Source organism: Thermobia domestica, chromosome 6, assembly GCF_964235325.1.
Source record: "Thermobia domestica chromosome 6, izTheDome1.hap1.1, whole genome shotgun sequence".
Classification (NCBI taxonomy): domain Eukaryota; kingdom Metazoa; phylum Arthropoda; class Insecta; order Zygentoma; family Lepismatidae; genus Thermobia; species Thermobia domestica.
Genome location: NC_137459.1, coordinates 53,148,494 through 53,162,269, shown reverse-complemented (window position 1 = coordinate 53,162,269; position 13,776 = coordinate 53,148,494). Strand labels below are relative to the sequence as shown.

Genomic DNA, 13,776 nt, shown 5'->3' with positions numbered 1-13,776 from the left:
AAATGCATCGGATTCCATTACCAGTAGTGGTTAGGAACCAATATTGTTACTAGGCTCTCTCAGTCATTATTTCGGTGTTGTTTAACGATCTCAAATGTACGTGCAAACATAATACCAATAGTACTCAATATGTAACCAAACTACTGCATAACGTTTTAATAGTAGTAACTAGCTCAACCTGTGCTCTCTCTACGCAGCGCATCATTCACTTATGAGCATGAATCTCTTTGTCATTCCTCACATCATCTGTACATGTCCCTTTACACACACAAGTGAAGGACGTCTTGATAAAAATTGGCAAGGAGTATTATAAAGGGGGAGATGTTTTCTATTATTGTTTTCAATATCAGGCACTGTTTGCAAGATTGAGCCTACTTCCGGTTCGAGTTTCTAATTCATGTATGATCATTATTTTCTTTCTTCTTGCATGCAGTTTGTAATAAGCAAATACTTTACATACACAATAATTATAATGTCAGTGATATATGGTGTGCATTGGGAAAAACACTCCAACAATAAAGATTCATTTTAGACTGGAGAAATTATTATCCTTCGTATTTTCCATTATCATTTGGCCACGAAACCAACGTCGGAGGTACATGCTAACCCTGTTTACAAATGTGTGGTGTTGGAATGTATAATTCGTAGGATATGACGTTTTTTTTTTTTTTAAATTTCAATTCTTGCAGTGTATCCCTAAAAAATGTAATAAAGAAATACCGGACATTTTTTTAAAAAATATATTCAATTATAACTGAACAATCTATACAAAAGTTTCAATCGATCAATGTAAATGGCAACTTTCTAGAGCTTCTAGTTTCCAAGATGTCATTGTCAAAAAAATTGGTCACAAAGATATAAAACGTTCACAAAGATGTGTACTTTTCTTGACCACAAACATACAAACCTAGGATTTTAATATATAGATATGTATATTCCTTTTTTTTGGACACAACAAATTGGACTCGGGTAGTGCAGCCTCTCACGCTTTTGCCCTTGGTGAGTAGGGTCCGGAGTTTGATTCCCAGTGGGGACACTCGGTCGACAATGTATAACAACTTTTTCAGGCCAATCATCCTGAGTGAGTTTTTTCCTAGATTTCCTCATTCACATTAGGCAATTGTAGAGATGGTACCTAACATACAAGTCCCAGGTCGCTTCCTTTCTTCCCCTTTTCCCCGGAAAGTGTGCTCGCCAAGGGTCGTCACCCTTACTACGTGAAGGCTTAAGGCCATAAATGCCAGTAATTCCCAGAAATATGTATAAATATAAATTGACATAACATATTTGTATGACAACCCTAACTACTGCCCGGTGGCTCAGTGGTAGAGCGTTCACCTCTGGCGCCTGGGGTTCCCGGGTTCGATCCCGGCCCCCGCCAAGTGAACTTTGTGGTGGACAAACACCGTGTGCGTGGGTTTTCTCGGGGTTCTCCCGTTTCCTCCCACTTTCTTCATTCCACCATTTCATTCATTACTCATCATCACCGTCTCCTTTAGTCTAACCGGCATATGCGTGGGACGTAAAACTCAAAGATTTCATTTCATTTCCTAACTACTGCCCTTGACTTCGTTTCAGCATCTTCTCAGCGTTTCTTTAACTAAAAAAAATAAATTCTTTAACACATAAAACAACGAATAAGTGAATATGTTACAGATTAAAAAAAAGGCATAGGTATCAAAATGTTTTACAATTTCGCATCTCCAGCATGAGAATTTCAGGCACATATAATTACAGAAAGACAAGCTTAATATCAATTTATAATTTCCGAAGATGAAATTTACCTCCTTTCAACTTCCATTACGTCATTAATTTCCATAAGGTGACAAGCATATTTGTCATCGACATCATATTAAAACGGTAAACGATGAACTCTTTGGATAAATTACAATAGATGACCGGCTACTCTCTGGAAGACCGCTTAAAGATGTGTCAATGGACAATGAATAAATAGTAAAGACACGCGCTTACACATAGACACAAGAGCGACTTTGAGACGTAAGCTAAATGGTAAACACCAAAATGCTAATATGTTATTGAAACTGCTCTCATAATGGACTTATTCCTTAGTTGTCATGTCAAACCGGTGACCAAACTGGAAGGAATTCTCGGTTGGTAAACAACGACCACGACTAGAAGATCTGCATACAGAAAAGCCATTGGGCCACCATGAACATCTTCACATATAACTCTGCCTTGACACACAAGTTGTATAAGGTTTACAGGACTCGTTAAGGAAGTAGTGCTGAAATAGCATTTACTACCTTCATGAAGCTGTGTATGTTCAATATTTACCTTATTTCATTCTCATCCATTCAATCCAACATTAATTTAGTTTCTGGGAATAGCAATTTTGCCCTATAAAATACTACGAATAGAGCCACAACCAAAATTGTCAAAGAACCTACCACATATTGTTACATTTCAAGTACTTTCCAATACGACTATGGAGTCAATCGTACTTAGTTACTATGAAATTTTCGTCCTCATTATTTTCGTGCTATTGCGAAACATTTGCAGAAAGAGCCGCAATAAAAATCACGAACAAACATAGTTAAATTGCAAATACTTTCTGATATTCTACATTTGCAATAAGAGTATATACTTCCTCTTGTTACTTTCGCAAATAAGCGGTTGTAGTAGTATTTTCTACCTTATTATGATTGCAAACCTACCAGTTTGTGCTGGTAAGTACAGTTATGAATTCAGTCAGACAAACACATTTATTGCTAAGTTGAAGTCTAGTCTATCAAAGAGGTAACGTTTCAATCCTATTCACTCTTGTTTATCTTCAGTCTTATTGACTTACCCGTGCGAATATGTTTCTTGCTAGGCGTTTTCGGCGGATTATTTCAAAACTTATGTCATTCTCAAATTATTTGCTCTTTTCCAGTTTACTTACGTTAAAAATGAAAGGGGAAATATAAAGGTAAAGTTAAATGCGTACGGTAGGCCAATAAAATTAATCATTCAATAATGTTTTAATTCTAATTATTCCAATTCTTTGAAGCTGATGCATTTGCAGTGGCGTTGCAATCAAATTCTTTTGGAGGAGAGATAGTGCGGTGGGGAAGGGCCTATTACAGTGAGAATTAAACTTGTATCATAGTGGTGGTATGGTGGCTCAGTGGTAGAGCGTTTACCTCCGGGGTGTGAGGTTCCTAGTTCCATCCCTGGCCAAGTAAGTTTATGAAGAAGATAATCGGAGATTTTGTCGGAGTACTCACGTTTCCTTCCACATTATCATTCTATCGATTCCCCCATCATCATTCACTTGCCTTAATCATAGTCTCCCTTAGTCTAACAGGCATAATCGTGGAACGTTTAACTAAAATGTTTCATTGCATTTTATTTTTGTATCATGGTCTGTGTACTCACCAGAGGTGGGTCTATAAGGCAAAAACCGAGGGGAGGGGCAGCCAGAACCCAGACTTTGATAGTTATATCATGAGTTTTCTGTAAACTTCTTAAAATACATGAATAATGGAGAAAATTATTTTTGTCACCCAAAAACTAGGAGGAGGCTAGCCCCCCGGCCCCGGGCTAAATCCGCCACTGGTACTCACCAATTCCACCGGATTTAAAAGAGCTTAATCATGGCTAAATGGTTAGTGTACGCGCCTTTGGTACCGGTGATCCGGGTTCGATTCTCAGTGGGGGTTCATGCGGTTCGGATTACACGATAAGCTGTATGTAAATATCTCATATAGCCTCTGAGCTGAAAGGGAGTCCGAACTGTAAACTAACAACTGACAATCCACCGAATTCAAGCCATAGTCGTAGTTTGGAGCCATTTCATAATCTCGGTATTGCACAAAGATGAAAAAAAAAAACTTAAACCAAACTAATTCTTGATGGATACAAAGGGTGCGGGAAATGGCTCCTCATAAAGAACTTTCATCTTGAAATACGACATGATTTTCGAATAGACTTTTTCGTCCTTCCTTTGACTTTTGTAAAATTAATTACAAGAAGGATGTACAGTATATATAATAAGCAATCGATGAAACTCATGTTACACATCCAGTCTTGACCAAGACGCATGACCTTAGTATGCTTATGAAGTATTAAGGTGTATAAACCTTTCGTTTAGCAGTTATTGGCCATTAAAGTTATTTGGACTTAATTAGTCAAATCATCGCAGAAAAGTTTACTAAAACGCGATCAACGACCAAACTCGGCTTGATTACAGTAGCTTTTCACCTGCTCAGTGCACATCTGCAATCTTTATTGTTTGACAGTCATTCAATGAATCAATTAGGATATATTTATATAACACACGCAAGGTAAAGAAACGAACCAAGTGATGCGGGAAACATATCATATTGAAGCCAACTTCAAATTCATTCTGAAGATTATCCACCAGAATATATCTCTAGGTGAGAAGTAGCAAACTTTTACGTGTATAAAAACTGCCTATATTAATTAGTCTTTATTGCATTGCATGTTGAAAATAAAGTGTTGCTATAATTAATGAAGGACGAATTTTTCTCGCTTACGTTGAACCTACTTGTTCAAGTGTAAATATAATAACACAAGTACACAAATATTCATTTACCAACGTAATTTCACATGCAAAACTAAAATGAAATATTTCAGTTTAACGTCCCAACGTTTATGCCTATTAGACTAAGGGAAACGGATGATTAAGGCAAACGGATTATGATGGAAAAATTGGTGGAATGAGAAAGTGGGAGGATTCAGTAGTATCCTGAGAGAACTTACGAACCCGATGTTGTCCACCACAAACTTACAGGGCTAGCGATCGAATCATGGACCCGTAACACACCAGAGGTAACCTCTCGACCACTGAATCACCCTACCTTCCAATTCCAGATACAGCTGAACGCCATTTGCACTGGATTATCAAACAAATCTGCAACAAATTTAATAAATTCTACTAAAGACAGTAAAAGGAATCACGCGGTTCAATTCATGGAACATGTAATACGGAAAGCAACCGTCAAGGTCACCATTACTCATAAAGATGTTAGCGGAACTCCAACAAGGAACCCGGCCAAGATAATCGCTCTAACTGATTATTGCAAGAAAAAATATCCTAAAAATCGCTTTCGTTTAAGAGTTATCGTGTAGAGTAACGGACATGCGTACGCACTAACAGAACATTTAAGACACACTTGCGTGATCCTAATAACGTACTTGGTTGCATATTAACCAGTTAACCGTTAATAAAGGAACTGCCTAAAACATTGCATGAGAAGAAAGTGTATTGTAAAGAGGGTAATAGACAATACAGGAGAAGGAAAAGAAGAGAGGGAACAAGACACAGCAATTCACGCAATTAAAACGGATAATTGCAACATCGGAACGAAGAACATGGTCGACGACCGTGACGTATGATTGCTTCTCTATTTACGGTAGTGACCTCTCAATGTTAAGGGCTTACTTCTGATAATAATGATATTTGGATATGTTGCTCACGAATGGCCATATAATTAAGCTTCTCGCTTTTGAATTTATGGGTTGGATTTCTGATGGAGCAGTTCCAAATAACATTTCGACAGAAATTTAGTATACCGTGTGCTAAAAGTAGCATAAACTAAAGATCTTATTTTTTCGTTCCACACTTCTTTTGTGTAGCATATAAGATGTTCCTTTTCTCCTGTTTTTGCTTTTGTGGACTAAATGCGCGAACTACGAGGTGTGATCAAAAAATATGCTGAATAATTTTATTAGAAACGAACTAATAAGTTTACATGGAATTTGATTTAATCTCCTTCAAAATACTGTTCTTGGCTAGCAATGCACTTATCCCAATGTTGAATCCATGTCTGGAAGGATTTCTGGAAAGTTTCTTTTGAAAGGGCGTTCAGCGTTCTGTCGTGGCTTTCTCAACGTCGGGAATGGTGTCAAAACGTTTTCCTTTAAGCATGGTTTTAACTTTTGGGAAGAGCCAAAAGTCGCATGGTGCTAAATCTGGTGAGTAAGGTGTATGTGGACAGACATGAATATTTTTCGGCCAAAAAAATCGCGGATTGAAAGCAAGGTTTGGCACGGCGCGTTTTTGTGGTGAAGACGGAAGCCATTTACCCATTTAATCGCCAGTTAAAATGCTTTTCACGAACTCAATACGAGATGTTTACTTCCTCGGAAAACTCTCAAATAGTCATTCGGCTATTGAACAAATCATTTGTTCCATTTTTTTTTTGCACGTTTTCATCTGTTTTTGACGTCGAAGAACGTTTCGATCGTTGCTCGTTTTCAAGTGACTCCTTGCCACTTTTGAACCGCTCATACCACTTGTAAACAGTCTTCAGTGTCACCACTTCATCACCATATACTGATTTTGATATTTCGTCAGCACATCACTCATTGTTTTTGATTGGGGGGGGGGGTAGAACAAAAGTTAATTTGGACGCGCGACAGACACTCTTAACACGTCCTCACTCTTCTGCCTCTGGAAGCCAACTAACATGTCACAACTCGTTCAAACTCGACACTGACTATACCAATGGTTTAGGCTACCGGGTTTACTGGTTGAAATGGATGCAACGTCGATAGATGGCACTGTGCAACTGCATTCACCGTACTTTTTGATCACACCTTCTAAAACATAAGAAACTCATTCGTTTGGTTGATTGGAGTGTAACGCCTCTTTTCAGGACCAGGCTATATGAGACGGAACGTATAATTCGTGACCGTACCGTTTCTGATCAAGGTAAGTACTCTGATTAAGAATCGAGTCCGGTGACCGGATCCGGACCCCCAGAACCAACCCCCTGCGTACGTCCCTGGTGGTAAGTGTCTCATTTTATAGTAATGATCAACGATGAAATAACACATGAGTCTTGTAATCACCTCGGTCTGAACGTATTGGTTTGGTTTTCAAAGATATTGATTTTGAAAAAAAAAATCATATTTTAATTTTAATTTCTGAACACCGCTATTGCTAATTTCAAGATTGATGAAATTTAATAATACATTAGCATGTATCCACATGTTTAAAATCTGGAACCTCTAAACCAACAAATCGATATCTAAGAATAATATATGAGAAAATCCTTAATAGTCAGCCACGAGGCGCTTTTTTTTTTTTTTTTTTTTTTTTTTACGAGTACGAAGATGAAGCAAATAATGCTTTCTAAGGGCAAAGTTCCTCTTCGGTCACCGAAACAGATTGGTCACAACGAGTACACTTCCTTTGTGTATTATTGTTTATTCGTTTATCTAAGTTTATTGTGCCTTTTCAGCACTCAGGCTACGTGAGTTGTGAACCTACAGTTTAATATGGAATCCGAACCACATTAATGCGTTCATTTTTTTATTTATACTTCTTATTTAAAATAACTAAATACGTATTTCAGCGTTTCTCATATTTATCCTAGAAGGGAAAAAAAAGAGGTGAAAAAAGGGATAAAGGTTACCAATATCCACCTGGTTATTGCAAGTAATTGACACGACTTCATAAATTCATTGTAGCTTTATTATTGAAAAAATTATCATAAAAAAATTGCAGACGTGTTGAAAAACTCTAAATGTTTTGTGTGTGCGCGTTACAGGTTTGCTTCTGATTTCTTCCAAGACAGCCCAACGGTGAGCATTTATTCAAAATGGTGACAAGCGCAGAGAAAGTTTATGTTGTGCTTAGTGATGGGTAAATTTCCGGGAAGATATTTTTCGGGAATATTCCCTGGGAATATTCCCGGGAAGATTCCCAAAAATGGGAATTTTCCGGGAATTTATGTACAATCACAAAGAAAATTGCATTCTATTACTATATTATGATTTCAAACATAAATTCGTTTTTCAGTATGTTATTACTGTTGTTCCTTGAGGAGTCTTTTAAAATGTATATTCTGACCGATTTTATGTTATTTTATTAATATTCTATTATATTTAGAGAGTACCCATAAATAGATATTTATTTACAATATGTCCTATGAAAGTAAATATGTTTCAAAAATGGTATAGTAAGTTCACATACTTTTAAACCGCTAAAACGTTTAAGTTTGCATGTAAGTGTCTTTTCTAAACTTGACTCTACTACTGATATTAAAAACATATTAAATTTCTAAATGTTATAAACAATTTAGTACTTTGCTAATTTTGGCTACTGTTTAGCATTGAGGGGCCAGCTTTTGCACCTACATTTTTGCGATATTCTTTTCCGATGCGGTTGTTTTATGGTTTCATACGTAAAACTACGTTACCAACATTAAATTCAGACAACATTGCAGAGAGAGCGTTAGCGAATGAAGGCGGGTTAGAGTCCCGCAGGGCACATTGTTTTCTATCTTCGTTACCAATAATTCACTTTCTTTTCTCACATAAATCACTCCCACTTAACTTTACGGTTTGTACAAATTCTCTACTGCCCTAAAAAATTGTGTTCGATACTTTCTTGACTACCTGAACACCACTATCAACTCATTTCTTCCATAAATCATCCTACTTTTTGCTAGTTTTGGGCCCACAATATTAAACAATTACTCTACTTTTTAGTGCAAATGGAAATTGAACCTAAAAAATATTATTATTAGTTATATACAGTACAGTCAAAAAAATTTAAGTTGTTTAACCTCCAAATTCTTTAAAACCTAGAAGTAAGTCATAATATATTAAAATAAAGTAATCAGTCATATATTTCTTATAATTTGGAAGATAAAGTAAAGAAATGGAAATGAATTCCTTCCCTGGAAATTATAGGGCAGGGAAAAACCCGGAAATATTCCCATTTTTAAAATTCCTTTCCACCGGGAATATTCCCACTGCCCATCACTAGTTTTGCTCTAGTTTCATTCATATCAGTCATCAATCTGTCCCAGCAGTGCAATGATAATTCCGAACAAACTTGATGAAAGATCAATCAAGTGTCAAGTCCATTTGGCGAAGGTATGCACAGTTTACAGCTTCAGGATGCCCCTGGAAAGGGAAATCAAGTGATCGGCCTACAGCAATTGAAAACACGATCGTGGTGGAGGTGATGATAAGTAATTCCTGTTATGGCCTACACTCTCTCCGGACCTAAATCATGTGATCTTATTGTGTGAGGTTTTGTGAAAGATACAGTGTTTATGCTTCGTACGCTCGCATCAACAGTGCTTCCCAACAGATTGGTAGGGACATGCTCTACCGAGTGTGGGAAGAACTAGATTATAGACTTCATATTTACAGAATTGGTAGGGTGCATATAAAGAGAACTCGTAATATGTCACAAAAAACTTCTCGTTTTTTTAAAACGTCTGCAAAGTTTTGTGTTAATATGTCCAATAACAAAGCTAAAGTGAACTTACAAAATCGAGTCAAGTATTTGTAATAACAAAATATTCATATCTCGGAATCCATCAAGGTTAAAGTCATTAAATTTGGCATTTGAACTTTCATTTAAAATAATGGAACACGTGTTTAAGCGCTTTTTGTTTGATCGATAATGGAAATAACGGTGGGGCTGGGTAACGATACAAGGCTATCAAATTTCGTGGAAGACTTTGAGTTCAGACAAATTCTGTATAAAATCTGCAGATGGAAGAACGCAAAATATTGTTTTCAACATGTAGGGGCATTTGCTACTTGATTTTATATTTTTTTAAATAATAGAGTACATGAGCAATTAAATTATAATTTTTAAATAGTCGAATGCTTTTATATTGTTTTCATATACCCCTGTTTTGCTCTATTCTCTTTGAGTCTACTGGGCACCTAAAACCAGTGGCAGAGCTTTCGGTCTCTTTGTAACTTCGTTCCTGTAATACATTTATGAAGTTTGATTTTTCTTTCTTTCTTTCTTTAACTATATCAATGAAAGTAAAGAACCAACAATTAATGTAGTTCAATCGCAAACACGATTTACATTAGTGCGCGAAGTACCGAGTTAACTCCACAAATGAAGCACAATGTGGATCAGTATCGTGAATCAAATTGCGATGAAACCAGAATTAAAATGTAGTAAATGGCTGCCTAGAATGCCAAAAATATTCACACTTAGACCCAATGCTCTGACCAAACATCACTCAGTTGAACGTGGACCATACGGTCGGATTTGTAGCTTTTTGTCGGGTCTAACGCCAGTTTGTTCTTGTTGTAACAGAATTTAAATAGTGATTTATACAACCCGCCACAATTCAGTGTGTTGCAGTTTGCATATCACTTAGTTACAAGGCTGAAATCAATTCTCCCATTACATCCAATTAAACTAATGTTGCTTGACGAATGGTATAGCAACTTTATAGTGTAGATTTGATTGGAGAAATTTTCAGTATGGATTTTTAAGTAACGAACAATAGAGTTGAATTTGTGATGAGTTTTCTCGGAGTTCATCGTTTTCTTCCTACATTTTTGCCACATCAATTCACCATTCACTTTCATTAATATGGTTATTTCTTCTTTCGCTTACAGCATTGCTTTACAACCTTTCTTGACTGACGACAGCACTATCCGCTGATGTCGTGGCTAGCGCGCGCACTTTTGATACACAGGATCCCGGGTGCGATTCCTTGTATGAGAACCTTGAAATGTCAAAGCATTAGGGTGGTTCCGGTTCCAGCATAATCTGTAGGTCCACGTCTCATATACAGGATTAGAAAATATCCTCTTTTCTTCCCGAACTTGTTCTCTTTTTTTTGGGGAAATATGTGCGGGCAGCTTTTTATAATATAGTAATATGTCCGGGATTTTAAAGAAAAATAATCAGAACAAAGTTGCCAAACTTGTCTAATATTACATTGTATTATTATTATTATTATTATTATTATTATTATTATTATTATTATTATTATTATTATTATTATTATTAATCCTCTTCTGTTTGGGGTCCCTGGTTCGATACCCGACCAAATAAGTTTGTGGTGGAGAACAGTCAGTGGGTTTTCTCGGGATACTCCCGCTTTCTTCCACATTCTCATTCCACAGATACCTAAAGGGCATAATTGTAGGACGTTAAACTGAAAGATTTCATTATTATTATTATTATTATTATTATTATTATTATTATTATTATTATTATTATTATTATTATTATTATTATTATTATTATTATTAGAGTAGGTAAGGTTAAATTTACTAAAATAATTTCGAATGACTTTTGAAGTTACACCGCACTGAAATTAGATTTAATAAATTTCATTAAAAGTATAACCTTTTTTGTGTGTTTGAGATTGTTAGAAGTATTTTAAACTTATTTGTTTACTTCTTATTAAATCCCATGGGCACATATACCTCATTAATGAAAACTGCAACTCACTGGAACTGGAATCCGAGAGCAGGATACCCAACTTACGTCCTCACAGGCAGAATAGGGAGTAAGTTTATAAAAGGCATTGGATCCAAATCCATGTCTGGCCAATTTCATTGTGTTTCTACAGGGCAATTTCTCACAGTTCTACCAGACAAATAGTAGGATGACATCCTCAGATATAGACCTTCGACGCCTTTCTTGTGAAAATCACATTCCATGTTATATTATGCGTATTATATTATATTATTATTAATAATTGTCTTTCCGATGTCAAATGTTATCGGAGTTTTACGTGATAAGATATTAATAAATAAATATTACATGACAACCGTGAAATAATATTATTGGAGATGTATTGCTTTCTATTATATATGAGTTTTTCTATTTCTTATTTATTAATTATCATCTTAAAAACACAGGTAACGATAATCCATGAGGAAGCATAATTTTAATAGTAATATATAAATCAGGGCCTTTTAAACTTTCATTTTAGAAGATTAATACACGATGAATCAAAATTTATTGTAGTTGATTACCTCACGATAATAAGAAATGACAGATTTTGTAGATCGATATATTATATTTACTTTTAATTGTTGCTAACAAGTAATTTGACAGTCCTACCAGCTGATCTAATGGGTAGTGCACACGCTTTTACTGTGGGGGATCCCGAGTTTGATTTCGAAGGGGGAAGAACATTGAACGCATTACGGTGCTTTGAATTTCACCTTACTCTGTAGGTCCACGCCTCATACATCCTTGACACTAATAAGAGACGACAACTATTTTGATCATGATAAATCACTCAAAATATGCTTACATAGCGCGTTGAGTTTCATAGAAATTATTCTGTGGGCGTATTCTCTGACTGTTAACTAGATTCACTATTAAGTTCCGACAATCAATAAATTGATAGAAAGTATCTAATATGAAATTCTTGATTACAAATATGCATAAATTTTGTCGATTTTTTAACGAACTATTTAATGAACTAACATTACATATTTATACCAGAAAGTTGGATGGAAAATTCAAAAGAGTGCACAATTAAAGGTATAATCTCAGTATTCGCCTGCTAGAATTGAAACGAAATGACTGCAAAATCTCAATTGGATGTTCTTCTGGGGAATCCGTATGACCCCTAAGATTTAACAATACATAGCAAAAAGAATGCTGTTTGATTCTTTTTTACATAACAATTTCATCATGAAATAAAATGAGGGAACTTGGTTTAAAAAAATGAAATCTTTGATTTTTACGTCCCACGGTTATGCCGGTTAGGCTAAAGGAGACGGTGATGATGAGAAATGAATGAAATGGTGGAGTGAAGAAAGTGGGAGAACCCCGAGAAACCCCACGCACACGGTGTTTGTCCACCACAAAGTTCACTTGGCCGGGGCCGGGATTGAACCCGGGACCCCAAGCACCAGATGCGAACGCTCTACCACTGAGCCACCGCGGTCCAATACTTGGTTAAAGATACCATGGTAATATATTCGCCTCGTTAACTTAGAGAAAATTCGTTTTAAAAAAATAAATCCAGTCAGACTCGAAGTTGCCTTATCCGGAAGTTGATTTTGAAAAATAACAATTACAAGACGAATTTACAGGCTAACCATAAATTAATGAGCAAACTTTGTGATAATCACTTACAACTTCAAAGTTGTGAAATATAACTTAGCTTTTCCCTTTTCTTTAACGGAATTCTTTCCAATTAACTCCGGAAGAATCTTTAACGCACTTCACTGACCACACTTAATTCTTTAGATTGAAGAACTAATGCAGGAGGGAAGATGTGTAATCTCGAGCTGCGAACACACAAGATTCGTATTTTCCGAAAAAAAAAATCATCGTAATGAAGTGTCAATATTTGTTTTGGGCGCGTCACTACCGGCAGTAAGAAACCATGCGTTTGGATGATGAAGACGTACCTGATCGGTCACGTTTCGTTCAGACATCAACAGGTTGCTGGACGAACTTGGGTAATGCGTTGGTCCTCACTGGTAAATATCCACTCCACAACAATCACTGACAATGAAGAAGCTCTCAACCTGAATTCAAGGTGATCTCTATATGCAAGAAGCTTTATCTGTCTCGCGTGTCTTCTCTGATTGGTTCCTCTAGTAACGTGCTGCCAGTCTTTTGTACTTGCTGTACCGTTGATCTGTGGCTGACAGTTAAAAGGTTTCAAAGTGAAGGAGCTAATGAGGCGTGTGTCAAGCCAACTTCTCTTGCACAGACGAACAAGAACAATTGATTCACGCCGCCGAGGTCGTGTTCTCAAAATGGAGGAATAGTTTACAAACAATTAAGAAAATTGTTATTAGCATATTTAAGTCAAGTCTATATTGTGGAAGCGTGTAAAAAAAAGCGAGTAGCACAAATGAAACTGGTTCACTTATTTCCATAAAACAAGATGAGGCATCACAAAACATCTATTGATCTAATGATGAAGATATAAATGCATCGTGACAAAAAAATTTCCTCTTTCTGAAGAGATGAGACGAAAACGTACGGAAGAAAAGAAAACTCGGATTAGAAATTGTCTTATTAAGTGGACATTCTGCGAAAGTGGCGTCTAG

At 36.2% G+C, this 13,776-nt stretch overlaps 1 protein-coding gene across 1 annotated transcript in view; it reads right to left on the bottom strand.

Annotated features, from left to right (window-relative positions):
- LOC145687664 (uncharacterized) overlaps positions 1–13,237 on the bottom strand; it is a 65,436-nt gene extending 52,199 nt beyond the window's left edge. Inside the window, exon 1 of the mRNA XM_081761125.1 lies at positions 13,126–13,237. The gene's annotated coding sequence lies outside the window, so the exon portion shown is untranslated. The remainder of the gene's footprint in view (positions 1–13,125) is intronic.
- Positions 13,238–13,776: the final 539 nt, after the last annotated feature.